This window comes from Taudactylus pleione, unplaced genomic scaffold, assembly GCF_031769625.1.
Source record: "Taudactylus pleione unplaced genomic scaffold, aTauple2 ptg000332l, whole genome shotgun sequence".
NCBI lineage: Eukaryota > Metazoa > Chordata > Amphibia > Anura > Myobatrachidae > Taudactylus > Taudactylus pleione.
The window spans coordinates 2,726,682-2,745,321 of record NW_028284733.1 but is presented as its reverse complement, the minus strand read 5'-3'; the positions used below and the strand labels follow the sequence as shown (position 1 = coordinate 2,745,321).

General features: G+C 43.9%; 1 long non-coding RNA gene across 1 annotated transcript in view; it reads left to right on the top strand.

Annotated features, from left to right (window-relative positions):
- LOC148509085 (uncharacterized) overlaps positions 1–18,640 on the top strand; it is a 55,281-nt gene that overhangs the window by 21,200 nt on the left and 15,441 nt on the right. The gene's annotated exons all lie outside the window — the stretch shown is intronic.

Here is an 18,640-nt window from a genome sequence, read left to right as displayed (position 1 = left end):
AACAGTAAATAGAATAATTTGCACAACGATCTGTGCATTCAATTAATTTATAGGATTTGTATTATCAATGTATCATACACTGACTATACTGTACCTATTGTAATGTCAGCTACTGTGCAGTACACAGTGGCATCATTATCTTAATCTTAATGCATTGAATTTGTTGATTTAAGAGGGTGAGACAAGGACACTGGCACCTATTTGTCTGTAATTCACATATTCTTTAGTTTTGATTATCTGACTAAAAGTTACCACATTCCACTTTGAGCCTTCGATGGGTACAATTGCTTATTGTTTTGAGGACCCCCTGGCTAATGGCCTGATATGCACTGAACATCAGGACCCTGCAGCAGGCATCATTGCTGCCCAAAGACATTTGGTCTGCAGGGTGTCCAGAACAGCACTTTGTATGCTTCGAGGGGCTCTGCAACAACTCTACTGGCTACAAAATTCAGGCTAAGGTTGATCCGGCAGTGCTCTTTTTCCTTGTGCAGTTGGCTCCGCCCTTTCAACGTGACATCAGATGGGGGGCAGGGCCAGCACAGGGTGTAATTACATCATGCTCGGCAATTTTGCCAGATCAGGGGTTCCTAACCATGGTCCTCAAGGCACATTAACAGTCCAGGTTCTAATGATAGCCATAATTGAGCACAGGTGACTTAATTTGTACCTCAGTTATTTTGATTTTACCATCTGTGCTTTAGCATGGATATCACAAAAACCAGGACTGTAAAGCTGGGCATCCACTATACAATTTTCTGTCAGATATCTGTCCAATCTGGCTGGTTGGAATGAAAACCTGGTAATGTATGGGAGCAAATGACAGTCGATCATATGGTTTTAAACACTAAAAAAAGGACAAAAAAAATAGTTCAAATTGGTTACATTTGTGTGATTTAACCAATTTGTCTGAACAACCATTTTTGGCTATTTTCAAGTGTTTGTGAGCAAACGGACGATTGTCATGAAAACGAACTGTTTGTAAGCAAACGGACGATTGTCATGAAAACCAATCTGGCTGGCAGGTTTTCATTCCAGCCAGCCAGATTGGACAGATATCTGACAGAAAATTGTATAGCGGATGCCCAGCTTTTAGTGTGCCTTGAGGACCGAGATTGGGAATCACTGTGCTAGATGATAGTGTCAATGTCAGGATTGGTGGGCTAAGAAGTCTTCTAAAGCTCAGTTACTTGAATGCAATTAAACAGGTAAAAAAAATTCCATATGGTTTATTCATTGAATTAAGTTTTTTAAAAAAAAGAAGGTTAAAAGGGAAAACAGGTCTAAGAGCATAAAAACTAGTCAGTGTTAATAGAAGTTGAAGATTTAATACAAGAAGATTTGAATAGAAGTTGAAGATTTAATACATTCAAAGGAGTCAGAAACTGTGCATCAATTGGGTAGAGGAAAGAGATGGTGTTAAATGCAAAACAGCTCATATTTAGATATTAATATGATGGTTTTAAGACTTTTTATTATTTTTAAAATGTCTATTTTAGCTGCTAATAGGTCCTGTTACATTTTCTTTTATATGCAAATATAAATAAGAAATACAGTAGAGATGAGCATTTCGGTTCTACTGTGTTACCTTCTAATCTGAAAAACTAAATTTTATTGGCTACCAGGTTCTCACTTGTTTTGGATAGCCAAGAAGATAAATCCAAACAAATTTGGCATAAAGATCCAAGCAGAACCGGACCATTCATCTCAAAAATAAAATAAATAATTCAATTAAGAGCAAGTAGCGCTGTATCGTAATCTAGTGATAAGTAGGTCTGGTAATAATTATATTTACTAATGTGTTTTTGTCACAGTGCCAGCCTACTATGTATTGCTTTAATGATGTAAAATGACGTTAACAAAGAACAGAAAACAATTTGAATTGTCACACACTATACAGTATATAGCGTCATCAATACAGTAATACAAAGTTACAAGTCTTCATGCGGTCAGAATTTTGCTTTGTATTAATATAATTTTGATTCAAGGCCAGAATACCCAGTACAGGAATATATGCAGCTATTCAAACACACACTATCTTGGCAAGCCCAAAATGAAAAGTGGTGCACGATGGACTCTTCACCATTACAGAAGTCTCTATACTTTGTAATTATTGGCAAAGATCTTCCTCAGAAATTGTAGTTCACTTTGATTAACATCGTTTTTTCCACATTTTGGAAGTAGCCTCCTACTCTGATGGCTCACAAGGTTCCCAGCTGTGCTAAACACTCTTTCGTAGTAGTACACACTGGAGGGGAGGCAGCTTATGTATGCAATAGCTAGTGTGATACAGGGCTCCAAATTATCTTTTTACTCCCAGTATTCAAAGACTGGCGGTAAGACTGTCACGTGTGGCAAGTTTGAGGGCTGGAGAACCTTGCACAACATGGAAATCATTCTCCACTGCGCTTGAGTCAGGTGCATACCCCCTCCTTTGCCTATGTCATAGGTGTATGTATATGTTTGAATGGCCATTTGCTGCTCCTCCATCCTCTGAAGAATATAGAGGGTTGAGTTCCACCGCGTCACAACCTCTTGCTTCAGGTGATGGTGGGGCAGGTTCAAGAGTGTTTTCTGGTGCTCCAGTCTTAAGCATGCAGTCGGTGAATGGCAAAAGTGGGCAGAAATTTTTCGGGCCACCCAAAGCATCTCCTGCATGTCCTTGTTGTGTTTCAGAATATTCTGCACCACCAAATTTATTGTGTGAGCAAAACATGGGACGTGCTGAAATTTGCCCAGATGTAATACCCGCACAATATTGGTGGTGTTGTCAGATATCACAAATCCCCAGGAGATTCTAAGTGGGGTAAGCCACTGGGCGATGATTTCCCTCAGTTTCTCTGAGGTTGTTGGCGGCGTGCCTCTTACTGAAACCAGTGATACACAGCGTAGCCTGCCTTGGAACGAGCTGGCGTTTCTGAGCTGCTGCCACTGGTGACATTGCTGTTGTTGCTGCGTAAGGCGATACATCTACCCAGTGGGCTGTCACAGTGATATGGGAGTTGATGGTGTGGTTTGCAGGTGCTTGGATACAACAGGACAAAGGGATTTAGGTGTCCCTGGACTGCTTACAGTCTTAGCCAAAGTTTCTAAACTTGACAGTAACTTTTTATGAATGCGCTAGGTGGTTAACGTCCTTACCCCTACTTATTACACCTTTAATATAAGCTACATATGGCAAGACAGTTGCTGTCTGGATTTTGATAGAAATATTGCCAGACCAAAGAGGTGGAATGTTTGGTCTTCTGCCCAGGCATGACCGTGATGGGCTTTTTCATCCCACGCACAACAACTGTCTCCCGTGGAGACTGATTTCAACAAACCACATCATCATTAGAATCCTCCTCGTCAACTTCCACCTCAGCGCCAGCTACACCAGTATCCTCATCCTGTTGTACTTCAACAGTGACATCTTCAATTTGAATATCAGCAAGTGGTCTGTGGGTGCTCCTTCCAGCACTTTCAGGGGGTGTGCAAATGGTGGAAAGAGCCACCTCTTCCCATCCAATGTTGGGAAGGTCAGGCATCGCAACCGCCACCACACTTGGACTCTCCTTGGGGATTTCTGAAATCTTCTTAGAACGCACAATTTTTTGCTGTGCTTTTCCAGCTTAACTCATTTGATTTTTGTAGTGGGAGGAGGGCTTCCATCGTCATGTGAAGCCGAACCACTAGTTATTTACATAGGTAAATACCTTAGCCATTCCTTGCCACTCCGTGTCGTAAATGGCATATTGGCACATTCCTCCTCAGATGATATAAATGTTTTTTTTATGGTCATTTTCCTGAACTTTGTAATTTGGGATTTTATATGCCCTCTACTATGACATCGGGCATCGGCCTTGGTAGAGAACATTGATGGCATTTTATTGTCTATGTCATGACTAGTGGCAGCAGCTTCAGCACTAGGAGGAAGTGGTTCTTGATCTTTCCCTATTTTATTTTTATAGGACAAATTTTGGTCTTCCATTTATGTTATATTGATATTAACGTGCGGCTAAGGTGCACAGAAAAGAAGAATTTTTAAAAAATTTTTGGAGTGCACTTTGGGGTTTACACCACCCTTTAAGAGATGAGCCAGCTGACCTTTTACTTATGTTACAGGTGCACGCTTGGCGCTGCTCCTTTGTTGATGCACATGCGGCTACAGCTAATACAATTCACAAACACAGAAAAGAACAGTTTTTTTATTTTTTTTTTGGAGTGCACTTTGGGGGTTACACTACCCTTTAAAAGACTTATGACACAGGCACATGCTTGGTGGTGCTCCTTTGTTGATGCACGTGCGGCTACTGCACACACTGGGCCTGATTCAGTGCCGCTCGCTCTGAATCAGGGCTGGGGAATTTTTTTTTTGGATCAGCCTCTTGGCTGCTCGCTGCACCCACAGCAATTGCGAGCGGCCATGATGATGGTCGCGATGGTCAAGACCATCGCAACCATTGGGCTTGCAATGAGACCCTTGTGGTAGGGTCTTATGGCTGCAAGCCCCAGAGAGATTTCGGCTCTAACAGAGACGGAATCTCTCCACTGACATCACACTTGTCAGTGGGGTCGGCCCCAAACGGCAGGCATTCTCATGGGAATGCTTCTGTTTTAGCAGCCACCCCCCCGGCCTACACACCAAAGGGAGCGAGCTGTCACTGAACATCGACAGCTCACCCCCTTTGTTGCGAGACCCGGAGTGCCGATGCGGGGACCTTTTTATTGAATCCAAAACCCACGAGATCCGACAGCGGGATGATGACGTTTTGCCTCGATTTGCCTGGGTCTGAATGAGACCAAGTATTTTTTGGACAACTAAGCTTGAAATCACACTGCCTCTTACCCAAGTGACAATATAAACTGCAGTGTAGCTAGGTATCCCTGTGAATCACAATTTTAGGAGCATCTCACTTCAAGTTCACTTCAAAAACATACACAAGAGCCTGTTTGCACTGGATTGCAGGAGCTACTAGTATACGACAAGCAAACACACAGTGAAAAATACACACTGACAAACATATACACAATTACAAAGATGCCTGCAGTCTTTTGCACCCCACAACTCTCTCTATTGACATCAATTGGACCAAGACTACAGCCCACGCCCTCTCCATATGCTTTCCTATGTGAAATGGCACATGATTACAAGGGGATGTAGTCGGCATCCTGGAGTGCAGGATGCCAACAGACTAAATACTGGTGCCAAAATCCTGACAGTGTTGGGTTCCCGGCACCAGCATCCTGACCGCTGGCATCCCGAAGGTAAGTATTGGGGGTTAGGGTGCGGGGTAAGGGTTAGGCACTACGGGGAGGGATAGGTTTAGGCACTGGGGAGGGAGTACTATATTTAGGTTGCAGGGAGCTGGAGGTTAGGCTTAGGCACTAAGGGGTAGGTTAGGTTTAGGCACTGGGGAGGGAGTATTTGATTTAGGTTGCATGGAGGGGGAGGTTAGGTTTGGGCACTGGGGAGGGAGTATTAGATTTAGGTTGCAGGGAGCTGAAGGTTAGGCTTAGGCACTAAGGGGTAGGTTAGGTTTAGGCACTGGGGAGGGAGTATTAGATTTAGGTTGCAAGGAGGGGGAGGTTAGGTTTGGGCACAGGGGAGGGAGTATTAGATTTAGGTTGCAGGGAGGGGGAGGTTTGGCTTAGGCACTAAGGGGGAGGTAAGGTTTAGGCACTGGGGAAGGAGGGTTAGGGTAGGGATTAGTACTAGCATACTTACATCTGGCTGTCAGGATTCCAATGTCGGTATTCTGAACAGCGGCATCCTGACTGACAGCAATTCATGCCCAACCCCATTACAAGGGAGGAACTCTTATATGCAACCCAAAACATGTAAAATTCAACATTTCTGGGAAAGTGATGTTTTACCTTGTTCTGAAATCCAAACTTGGCTGGAAAACCTGAGCCAGGATTGGTTTCTCCTAGGAAACTGATGTTCAGTTGTGTTCATTTTTCTGCAAAACTAATCCACTCATCTCTAGTTTAAAGTAGGTATGTGTGCGGACCCCTTTGTTTTGGTTCTAATTCATTATCGTGTTTTGGTTTTACATTTAGCAAAACAATCCTCAAATTTTTTGGTTTGGATTAGGTTTTTGTTCGGTTATGCAATCCTTTAAAATCGAAAAAAAAAAATCAATAAAAACAAAACAGCTAAAGTCATGTAATTTGGACCTGTTTACATGAAATCCAAAACCAAAGTTTATTTTCTAAAACTGAGTTCCGAACTGACAGCAGACCCAAGTCCCACTCGGAACCCCAAAGTGATTCCAAAATGGGACTCAATTCGGCTCAGAAACCCCAAATTCAGGTGTGTTCATATTTCATGAAAACCGAACTGCACATCTCAAATTTAAAGTGGCAACCCTCCAAGAAAACCCTTGTGGTTTAATGTTAAAATTTACAGCCTTCAGTTAAACATACTGTAAAGACCAACAGAAATTTCCACTTGATGGATAGGTATCAGGGAATCATGTTATTATAATTCTGACTACAGTCTTACCGGACGATTGTCATGAAAACCAATCTGGCTGGCAGGTTTTCATTCCAGCCAGCCAGATTGGACAGATATCTGACAGAAAATTGTATAGCGGATGCCCAGCTTTTAGTGTGCCTTGAGGACCGAGATTGGGAATCACTGTGCTAGATGATAGTGTCACTGTCAGGATTGGTGGGCTAAGAAGTCTTCTAAAGCTCAGTTACTTGAATGCAATTAAACAGGTAAAAAAAATTCCATATGGTTTATTCATTGAATTAAGTTTTTAAAAAAAAAGAAGGTTAAAAGGGAAAACAGGTCTAAGAGCATAAAAACTAGTCAGTGTTAATAGAAGTTGAAGATTTAATACAAGAAGATTTGAATAGAAGTTGAAGATTTAATACATTCAAAGGAGTCAGAAACTGTGCATCAATTGGGTAGAGGAAAGAGATGGTGTTAAATGCAAAACAGCTCATATTTAGATATTAATATGATGGTTTTAAGACTTTTTATTATTTTTAAAATGTCTATTTTAGCTGCTAATAGGTCCTGTTACATTTTCTTTTATATGCAAATATAAATAATAAATACAGTAGAGATGAGCATTTCGGTTCTACTCTGTTACCTTCTAATCTGAAAAACTAAATTTTATTGGCTACCAGGTTCTCACTTGTTTTGGATAGCCAAGAAGATAAATCCAATCAAATTTGGCATAAAGATCCAAGCAGAACCGGACCATTCATCTCAAAAATAAAATAAATAATTCAATTAAGAGCAAGTAGCGCTGTATCGTAATCTAGTGATAAGTAGGTCTGGTAATAATTATATTTACTAATGTGTTTTTGTCACAGTGCCAGCCTAATATGTATTGCTTTAATGATGTAAAATGATGTTAACAAAGAACAGAAAACAATTTGAATTGTCACACACTATACAGTATATAGCGTCATCAATACAGTAATACAAAGTTACAAGTCTTCATGCGGTCAGAATTTTGCTTTGTATTAATATAATTTTGATTCGAGGCCAGAATACCCAGTACAGGAATATATGCAGCTATTCAAACACACACTATCTTGGCAAGCCCAAAATGAAAAGTGGTGCACGATGGACTCTTCAGCATTACAGATGTCTCTATACTTTGTAATTATTGGCAAAGATCTTCCTCTTTGAATTTGTAGTTCACTTTGATTAATATAATTTTTTCCACATTTTTGGAAGTAGCCTCCTACTCTGATGGCTCACAAGGTTCCCAGCTGTGCTAAACACTCTTTCCGAGTACACACTGGAGGGAAGGCAGCTTATGTATGCCATAGCTAGTGTGATGCAGGGCTCCAAATTATCTTTTTACTCCCAGTATTCAAAGACTGGCGGTAATACATTCTCTCATGGATCGCAGTTGCCAAAATATGCTAATGCCTTCCTAAGAAGAATTGAGCATAGCGACGCCCACTGCTGCCTTCTCATATCTGTCCAATGATGTGTAACAGAATAAACATCTGCACCATCGATACACAGCAGAGTCACACAGCATGTAAGGCAGTTTTCCTAACACACAAAGGTCTCATTCTGTGCAGGAGAACGCAATGACTAATTTATGCACGTCTTTGAAATGGCATTTAAACAGTCAGACGGGCCTGCATTTTTTTTAAACCACCCCCCTGTTACCATCCCCAAAAGCTAACTACCTGTCACTCACTTTTTGAGTGGATCCTCTGGACGAACGTGATCGCATTGCAATCGCCGTGCATGCGCAGTGCTGTGTTCGCACATGCGCATTTGCAAACTATTGCTCATTCTCTGAAAATATTATCATTGCTCCTGTCTAATTTGTACATTGTCATTAACGTATTCGTCCACCATCCTATTGCTTACTGTATCAGTTTGAGTCACAGTAAAGGTGTCAATATATGTATGCAATTATTTTAAGCCTGACCAGATGTCATAATGTTGAGTTAACTAATCATCAGCACCAGTTGGTCTCTTGAAAAAGGTCATTAATTTCCTGGCAGTAGTATTCGCAAGAGAAGCTGAAGCAGGAGACATTGGTCCTCATTCAGAGCCGTGCGCTCTGAGCAGAGCTCACGCTCTGAATGAGGGCCGCCCTCCATAATTATGGAGCGTCCTCCTGGACGCTCGTATAGCTGTGGGTCACCACCCACAGCCTATAAGAGCGTGCAGTTTGATGGCCGCGATGGTCTTGACCATCGCGACCATCGAAACTGCGTGCAAAAGCCTGCGGTTAAGTTTTTCAACCGCAAGGCCCGGAGTGATTTTGGCTCTATCAGAGCCAAAATCACTCCCACTGACATCACTAGTGATTTCAGTGGGCCGGCTTCTGATGGTAGGCGTTCCCTTTGGGAGACACGCCCCCGGCACGCCCACCAAAGGGGGCGTGCTGTCAATCAACATCGACAGCACGCCCCCTTTGATCAGACACAACGAGCAAAGGAAAATCCTTCGCTCGTCGTGTCTGGCGCATGCGCACGACGGAGCTCCCGCCGTCGTGCGCATGCGCAGTACACAACATCGACCCACTTGCGAGAGGACAGCCGCTTGCGAGTGGGTCTGAATCCGGGCCCTTGTGTTGTCAGGATTTGTTGTGATTGTGTCTTTGGACTAGAAGAATGTGAAAAAGTGGATGGCTTGATGTAGGTTCTTCGCATCAATAGGACACTACAAGCTGGATCCACAAAGGAGGTAAATACAGGAACTAAAACTAGCAGCAGCATGTTGATGAAGACCCAGAGCAGGCGCGTAGAGTCTTACCCGGATGGTGGTCTTTGCCAGGGAATCTCACAAGGGAATTTGGGCACAGCTGAGCCCGATGGGCCCATTGCAGCCCCACGATTGGGTCACCTGGGCTAGCACTAGACAGGTAAATGATGACTGAGATGACGAAGGAATATTGGACTTGCACCAATGACTGAAGAATATCGGACTTGCACCGATGGCTGGGGATTAATTAGATTTGCACCAATGGCTGAGGATTAATCGGACTTGCACCGATGGCTGAGAAATATCGGACTTGCACCGATGGCTGAGAAATATCGGACTTGCACCAATGGCTGAGGAATATTGGATTTGCACAGATGACTGAGGATTATCAGACTTACACTGATGATGAGGCTTATTGGACTTGCACCGATGACTATGGCTAAGGAACTAAGGGCTTGATTCAGCAGTGCATGCAAGTGAATTGCTGAACTCAGATTCCCGATTATCGTGAATATACAGGACTCATTCTGCAAGTGTGCAGAATGGGTCCTGCTTAATTGCATGCAGAACCTTGAATGCTTCTGCCTGATTGCCAGGCAGAGACATTTAAGGAGTGATGGTGGCGGTGGATGGACTTCCTGAAATCAGGGTGTTTCTCCCCATTTTCCGGGAGTGGCCAGCCCAGGGACTGCATGTATGTATGCAGTCTTCTGGGCTTGCAAGCTGGCTAGGCAGAGGCTTACTCAGCTAGTGGTCCGCCCCGGCGCCATCCACTATTGTGACAATCGTTGGTTGCGATGGTCGCAAGAGTGATCCTAGACTTCAACCTATGTTGCAGTGCTGGGATCGCAAATGCAGCAGGGGCTGTCATACACCTCCTGCTGCATTTGCATTATTGCAAGGAACAGAATTGCAAAGCTGCCTGTGTGAAGCTTTGCAATTGCGATCCTTGCTGAATCAGGCCCTAAGTCAGAATTAACACCAGTGGAATCGCTAACAGACTCATAATAGCAGTCAGGATCCACAGGAACCATCTGGGAGTACAAGGGAGCACAGATACAAAGCTCACATGCAGAGCTGTGTGACCTATGGCACTGGCAACTCAGGCCCTGCTGACCTGGAAGCTTTATACCCTTGGCTATATCCAGATTGGCTGGAAGAATAAGCTGAGTACCTGACTGGATAGGATTGGTCTGGATCTGAACACATGACAATGGACAAGATGGCTCCATCCATTTTGCAGGCTCAGAAGGAACAATGCCATGAGGGATGCCAGTAATGCACCCCAAATCCTGCTCAGTGCACACATGTGCAGAGTTAACGGAACTTGCAGAATCTGCAGTGAATACCACCCGGAGTTGTGACAGTTATGTGCCACCTGAGCTGACAACTTGCTTGCCAGGATCTCTTAACATCTCATAAGATCTGTGTTGGTTGGAAAGAAAGACATTACATAGGACTTAAACCTAGGACCAAACAAGGATGCCAAAATATACTGATCCAATTGCAAGATGTAGCATACCCATTGGTTATGGCAAATAAAATAAAGAACTGGATCTACCAGTCCAACATACTTAGTGGATTTTCTTAGTTTAATATCCTCCATTAACTCTAGATAATTGGCAGTAGTTTAATTAAGGGTATGACCAGACTCAGGCTGGCAGTATACTCAATTCATTGGTTACAATTAAAATGGTTTCAGAAGCTAGCATAAAAATGAGAGTATCTATCAGAGCCAAAAGCACTCCCACTGACATCACTAGTGTTGTCAGTGGGGCTGGCCCCAGATGGTAGGTGTTCCCATGGGAATGCCTCCGTCTGGGCAGCCACGCCCCCGGCATGCCCACCAAAGGGGGCGTGCTGTCAATCACCATCGACAGCATGCCCCCTTTGGTGCGAGACCCATAATGACGGCTTGGTCATAGTTATTCGGGTTTCGCGCTTGCATACGACGGAGCCGCCTCCGTTGTGCGCATGCGCACTTTTGCAACATCGACCCGCTTGTGAGCAATCAGCGCTCGCGAGCGGGTCAGGGACAGGGTACTCACACACAGTGGCAACTTCACTCATGCGTAGATAGTAACAATTGGCCATCTGTGAGTGTAATCGCAATGGCAACCCTTGCTGAATCAGACCGGCAATCATGTCATCTTTCATTTGACCAGTACTGCTTGTCCATATATCTGTAGTTAAGCAGATAGTCACTACAATGGCATTTTGTAGGATAAGAATAACACATGACCTCAACTAATCGGCTTAAACCAGATGCATTGATGGCGGATTATGGATGCCAATCTAATGTTAACATAGCTCAGTCATTGCTTCAGTGATTTACTGTGCAACAGGATGGCAGCTGTCATACTTGGTTCCTCTTGTAAATTATAGTTTCACAAAACAATTTTCTGTTAAACAATTAGTCGTCTTCTTGGTCTCCTTCTGTAATGAAGATTCACCTTCCAGCAGCAGACCAAATGCGCAAGGATTCTTCTTGGAAACCCTGGATAGCGGAGGAGTCATTTTTTTTCTTTGCAAGTTGGATTCAGGACTACCTCTGATTGCTAGTGAGGATGATAAGTACAGTAATATACACTGCCTCTTCAAAACACACACTCTTGAAATAATTTAAATCGAATTATAAAATACTTGATTCCAGAAAAAAACATTTCTTACACATATATTGGGCTGCAGTTGATGGGGACACGATTACACCCAGTAAGTACAGTAATATACACTGTCTCTCCTAAACATACACTCTTGAAATATGATTTCAATTGTTTTATTAAAGGTTTACCATGTATTTTATTAAACCAGAAAAAAATGGACCTCATTCAGACCCGCTCGCAAGCGGGTCGATATTTAGGTCCTGCGCACGCAAAGCGGCCGCACTGCACATGCTCAAGCCCCGGAGTGCGAGAGAAATTCTCTCACTCCGGAGCTCACTACAAAAGGGGCGGCTGTCGATGTTGATCGGCAGCTTGCACCATTTTGTAAGCGTGGTGGGGGGTGATTTCACAAACAGAGGCGTTCCTTAAGGAACGCCTACCGTTTTGTGTGGGAGGCGCTGGGGGAGCTTAGGGTCTCGTCGCAAGTCCTGATGGTCGCAATGGTCTTGACCATCATGACCATCAACCTGATTGGTCGCTTAGCTAGCGTCCAGGAGGCCACACTTCAAAAGAGAAGCAGCCGCCCAAATTCAGAACAAGTGCTCGCATTATGCGAGCACCTCTGAATGAGGGCAAATGTCTTTTTTGCACTTATTATTTTTGAAGTGCAACTGATGGTGACATGACCACACCTAGTAGTAACATGAGTTTACGCTGGCTCTCAAAAAAATACACTTTTGAAATATAATTTAAATTGAATTATAAAAGATTAGTAATTTAAAAAAAAGGAAAACATGTCGTCTTTTTGGTGTAGCTCACTCAGAGCACAGTGGCCCTCATTCAGAGGCGGTCGCAAGAAGTGATCGCTCTCTCCGAATGAGGGTGGCCACTTGATTTTTTAAGTGTGGCCTCTTGGTCGCTAGCAGCTTAGAGACTGACCAGGAGGCCGCACCCACAGCTTAGCGACCGACCAGGGTGATCGTCGCGATGGTCAAGACCATCGCGGCCATCGGGGCTTGCGACGAGACCCTAAGGTTGGGTCTCATCAACCACAAGCCCCAGGGAGCTTCCTGCCCTGATCGAGCAGGAAGCTCCCCACTGACATCACTGCTGATGTCAGTGTGGCCACCCACAAAATGGCAGGTGTTCGCTTGAAATTCCTCCATTTGTGTAGCCACCACCCGCCCCGCCTACACAATGGAGCAAGCTGTCGATCAACATCGACAGCAACCCCTTTTGTAATGAGCTCTGGAACGAGAGAAATTCTCTCTCGCTCCGGGGCTTGTGCACGCGCAGTGCGGCCGCTGCGCATGTGCAGGGCCTAAACATCGACCCGGTTGTGAGCACTCAGTGCTTGCGACTGGGTCTGAATGAGACCAAGTATTTTTTGGACAACTAAGCTTGAAATCACACTGCCTCATACCCAAGTGACAATATAAACTGCAGTGTAGCTAGGTATCCCTGTGAAACACAATTTTAGGAGCATCTCACTTCAAGTTCACTTCAAAAACATACACAAGAGCCTGTTTGCACTGGATTGCAGGAGCTACTAGTATACGACAAGCAAACACACAGTGAAAAAATACACACTGACAAACATATACACAATTACAAAGATGCCTGCAGTCTTTTGCACCCCACAACTCTCTCTATTGACATCAATTGGACCAAGACTACAGCCCACGCCCTCTCCATATGCTTTCCTATGTGAAATGGCACATGATTACAAGGGGATGTAGTCGGCATCCTGGAGTGCAGGATGCCAACAGACTAAATACTGGTGCCAAAATTCTGACAGTGTTGGGTTCCCGGCACCAGCATCCTGACCGCTGGCATCCCGAAGGTAAGTATTGGGGGTTAGGGTGGGGGGTAAGGGTTAGGCACTATGGGGAGGGATAGGTTTAGGCACTGGGGAGGGAGTACTATATTTAGTGTGCAGGGAGGGGGAGGTTAGGCTTAGGCACTAAGGGGGAGGTTAGGTTTAGGCACTGGGAAGGGAGTATTAGATTTAGGTTGCAGGAAGCTGGAGGTTAGGCTTAGGCACTAAGGGGTAGGTTAGGTTTAGGCACTGGGGAGGGAGTATTAGATTTAGGTTGCAAGGAGGGGGAGGTTAGGTTTGGGCACAGGGGAGGGAGTATTAGATTTAGGTTGCAGGGAGCTGGAGGTTAGGCTTAGGCACTAAGGGGGTGGTAAGGTTTAGGCACTGGGGAAGGAGGGTTAGGGTAGGGATTAGTGCTAGCATACTTACATCTGGCTGTCAGGATTCCAGTGTCGGTATTCTGAACAGCGGCATCCTGACTGACAGCAATCCATACCCAACCCCATTACAAGGGAGGGACTCTTATATGCAACCCAAAACATGTAAAATTCAACATTTCTGGGAAAGTGATGTTTTACCTTGTTCTGAAATCCAAACTTGGCTGGAAAACCTGAGCCAGGATTGGTTTCTCCTAGGAAACTGATGTTCAGTTGTTTTCATTTTTCTGCAAAACTAATCCACTCATCTCTAGTTTAAAGTAGGTATGTGTGCGGACCCCTTTGTTTTGGTTCTAATTCATTATCGTGTTTTGGTTTTAGATTTAGCAAAACAATCCTCAAATTTTTTGGTTTGGATTAGGTTTTTGTTCGGTTATGCAATCCTTTAAAATCGAAAAAAAAAAATCAATAAAAACAAAACAGCTAAAGTCATGTAATTTGGACCTGTTTACATGAAATCCAAAACCAAAGTTTATTTTCTAAAACTGAGTTCCGAACTGACAGCAGACCCAAGCCCCACTCGGAACCCCAAAGTGATTCCAAAATGGGACTCAATTCGGCTCAGAAACCCTAAATTCAGGTGTGTTCATATTTCATGAAAACCGAACTGCACATCTCAAATTTAAAGTGGCAACCCTCCAAGAAAACCCTTGTGGTTTAATGTTAAAATTTACAGCCTTCAGTTAAACATACTGTAAAGACCAACAGAAATTTCCACTTGATGGATAGGTATCAGGGAATCATGTTATTATAATTCTGACTACAGAGCTCAATGTGAATTCATTTTTGACTTCATTTTACCACTTTAAAAGAGAATAATGTGTCCAAATACATTATAATAAGAAACTTCTGTATTTTATACCCTTCAAATAGTACAATATTTTCATGACCATCCTTAGTGTTATACAGTATGTGGCTTTATGGAAACAAAATAATGTGAATTGGTAATCTATTATATATTTTTATTGGGTATAAAATATTAGAGGTCACATTAGCACACTAATGCATGTCGGCATTAATGGCCGGTACACACTAGACAATATGTCGTCCGATCCATCCAGATTGGACAACATGTTGGCAACATCGTCTAGCGTGTACACGCAATGTCGATGAAGATGCGCACTCCCATGCAATATCAGTGACATCTCCCATTGGACCTGCATACAGGTCCGACAGGCAACATCGTCAGCGAGGGCCATGCTGCCAAATGCATCATGGTCACAGTCATCATGATGTCTCTCCCGCCGGGTCCCATCACACGACAGGTTGGCTGGGTACACATCGTGTACACCGTGCTTACCCAAAGACACTCAAGTACAATCACCTCCTCCACTCAGGCACACACCCTCACTCACCTAAACTCATACTGAGACATAGAATCCCCTCCTACCCCCTCATGCTCAGGTACCCTCCTCCTTCCCTGCTATACGTCCACACTCCCTTGGGCATACTGTGTCCACCCACCTAGATTTTCACTAACACTGACCATATATAACATATATTTTCCTTGAGGGGTACAAATGGGTGATTATGAGAGCACACACTTAGATTGCACCCACTGCAAATGAGCTGGTACATTTCACATCTGTAGTTCTGGTTCCTCTGACTTTTGGGAACTAAATATTCAACTTCTAGAACTTTACCATGCAGCTGCACTTTCCTTGAAAGGACACTTAATGTAGTGCTACAGCAATACCCATACACCCATGCCACCGACTTCTGTAATGTGAGATGTGTAGTGAATTAGTAGAACTAATTGTGATAAATAAACACATTAATGATTATGAGCTTGTAACACTAGCAAAGAAAGATGGTCTTATTATTTTTTAAGGGGAACAAACATTATTTTTTAAGGGGAACAAAACATAAGGTGTAGATTTATCACAACCCTGTTTTTACTCTGGGTTTGATATTACCATATATCCCCACATATTGTCACACATTGTTATGATTTTACCAACCAAACCGCTGATTTTTTTTCTATTGAAGGTTAAAAACATACAGTACTTGCCAACTCACCCTCATTGTCAGGGAGACTGAAATAGTGACAATCTCCCTGTCACCTGAAGATTCTAGCAATCTCCCTGATTGCACGTTACTCCCATTAGATAGAGATATATACATTCAAATGGGATCATTAGTATAATTTCCCTGCATTGGGTATAAGGCACAGTGATCCCTATGGCTACATGCATTTTCTGAAAAGTATCATTGTGATTTTATCAACAAATAGATCTTACTGACTGCTTTTGGGCTCGTTTACATTTGGATGTAAGTAAGGTTTATGACACACCTCTCAAATGTAGCAGTACACTCCCATCACATGTATGACACGCCTCTCAGATGTAGCAGTACACGTCCACATGCGCTTATAGGTGTTACTTTCTCAATCTCCCTGAAATGCTTTTTCAAAAGTCGGTAAGTATGGTCAGGGCCGGATTATAGGAGGGGCGGATGGGGCGGTCATCCAGGGGCCCCACACCTTGGGGGCCCCCACACAGCCGCAGATATTGACCGAAGCTGGCCATTCACCCTGGCCGACTCCCAGCAGAATCACACAGACAGCACACTGACAGTCAGTACGCTGCTTGATGGACCTCTAGTGGCTGCCTCTAGAAGCCCCGCCCCCTTGTTGACATAGTGCCATGATTCACAGGTGCCTCTGTAGGGGGCGGGGTCTAATGTAGTGAAGTGCCCGTCCCCATAAGAAGGCTGATGTCTCCTTCAGCTGCAACAGGTATGTGTGCAGGCTTCAGTCCTCTCTCTCTCCTGCTCCTTCCTCCATCCCCTTACTCCCTCTCTGTCTCTCTCCTCAATTCCTCTCTCTCTCTCCATTCCCATATTCCCTCTCTGTCTCTCTCCTCCATCCCTCTCTCTCTCTCTCTCCATTCCCTTACTCCCTCTCTGTCTCTCTCCTCCATCCCTCTCTCTCTCTCTCTCCATCCCCTTACTCCCTCTCTGTCTCTCTCCTCAATTCCTCTATCTCTCCATCCCCTTACTCCCTCTCTGTCTCTCTCCTCCATTCCTCTCTCTCTCCATCCCCTTACTCCCTCTCTGTCTCTCTCCTCCAACCCTCTCTCTTTCCATCCCCTTACTCCCTCTGTCTCTCTCCTCAATTCCTCTCTCTCTCCATTCCCTTATTCCCTCTCTGTCTCTCTCCTCCATCCCTCTCTCTCTCCATTCCCTTACTCCCTCTTTGTCTCTCTCCTCAATTCCTCTCTCTTTCTCCATCCCCTTATTCCCTCTCTGTCTCTCTCCTCCATCCCTCTCTCTCTCTCCATTCCCTTACTCCCTCTCTGTCTCTCTTCCTCCATCCCTCTCTCTCTCCATCCCCTTACTCCCTCTCTGTCTCTCTCCTCCATCCCTCTCTCTCTATTCCCTGTCCCTCTTCCCCCTCTCTCTCTTTTCCCTCTCTCTGTATCTCTTTCTCCCTTCAACCCCTCTCTCTGTCTATACTGTGTGCATGTGAATATATATGTATGTATGTATATATGTGTGTGTGTGTGTATGTATATGTATATGTATATATATATATATATATATATATATATATTTATATATATATATATGTATGTGTGTATATATATATATATATATATATATACACACAAGTCCAGATCACCGGCCCTCACGGGTTCCACAATGTCCTGGGCCGGGCCAAACAGGACGAACTGAACATAATCTCCACAAGGCGGCACTCCGTGTGAAAAACGACCAAATGTGACAAGATGCTGTCTGCAGCATCTTGTCACATTTGGTCGTTTTTCACACGGAGTGCCGCCTTGTGGAGATTATATATAATATAATATGCACCCCTTTTAACTAGTTATCTAACTTGTGTCAGCTGTTTTCCTAGGTGCTTTGCAACAGGTGTGCTTGGTAACTGTCTCACATTTAAAAGCAAAGTTCCTGTGAGCTTTAAACCTTGATAGCATACCCTGAGTTTAACACTAATGTGATGGCTATGTCCATGTTATAATTCTGAGCAATAGAGTAGGGACTTGCAGTAAAGTGGGGTCCCGTGACGGGGGCTGCCAGCTTAAATGCATTGATCAATTCATGAACCAAAACCCCACTGTTTATTAAGTTTATAATTATTGTTAGTTATTATGGTGAGTGCAGAGCCCTTGTGATTTCTATTTAAACAATGTGGTCACATACCATGTTGCACCCCAAAACTAGGAATGGTGAGTGCTGTGGATTAGTGCTTTTTATATATATATTAGTCAAAGAAGGAGAAGAGTGCGCACCACAGTAAGTTAGGTAAAGGATTTATTAAATACAGCACACGTAAAAAACTTACCCTTAAGTTTCCAGCAAGCAGCGTACACATATTACAGCAATACGTCACGGAATTCAATGAAGCCGCAGAGCGGCACCAACAGCCTGAATATAAACAGCAGCGCTTGTAACCATAGACCGGTGTTAGCGGTGCTCGCGTCTAGGCTCTGACTCCCTAGCACAGACTTCACCAAGGTAACGGCGGTGTCACGGCATCGTGACGTCACCAAGCCACGCCCCAAATGCGTTTTGTCATGGAGACTTCATCAGTGGGTGTGGCTAACCTTTGCCTTAAGCCCATTTTATAGTGCTGACACTTAGA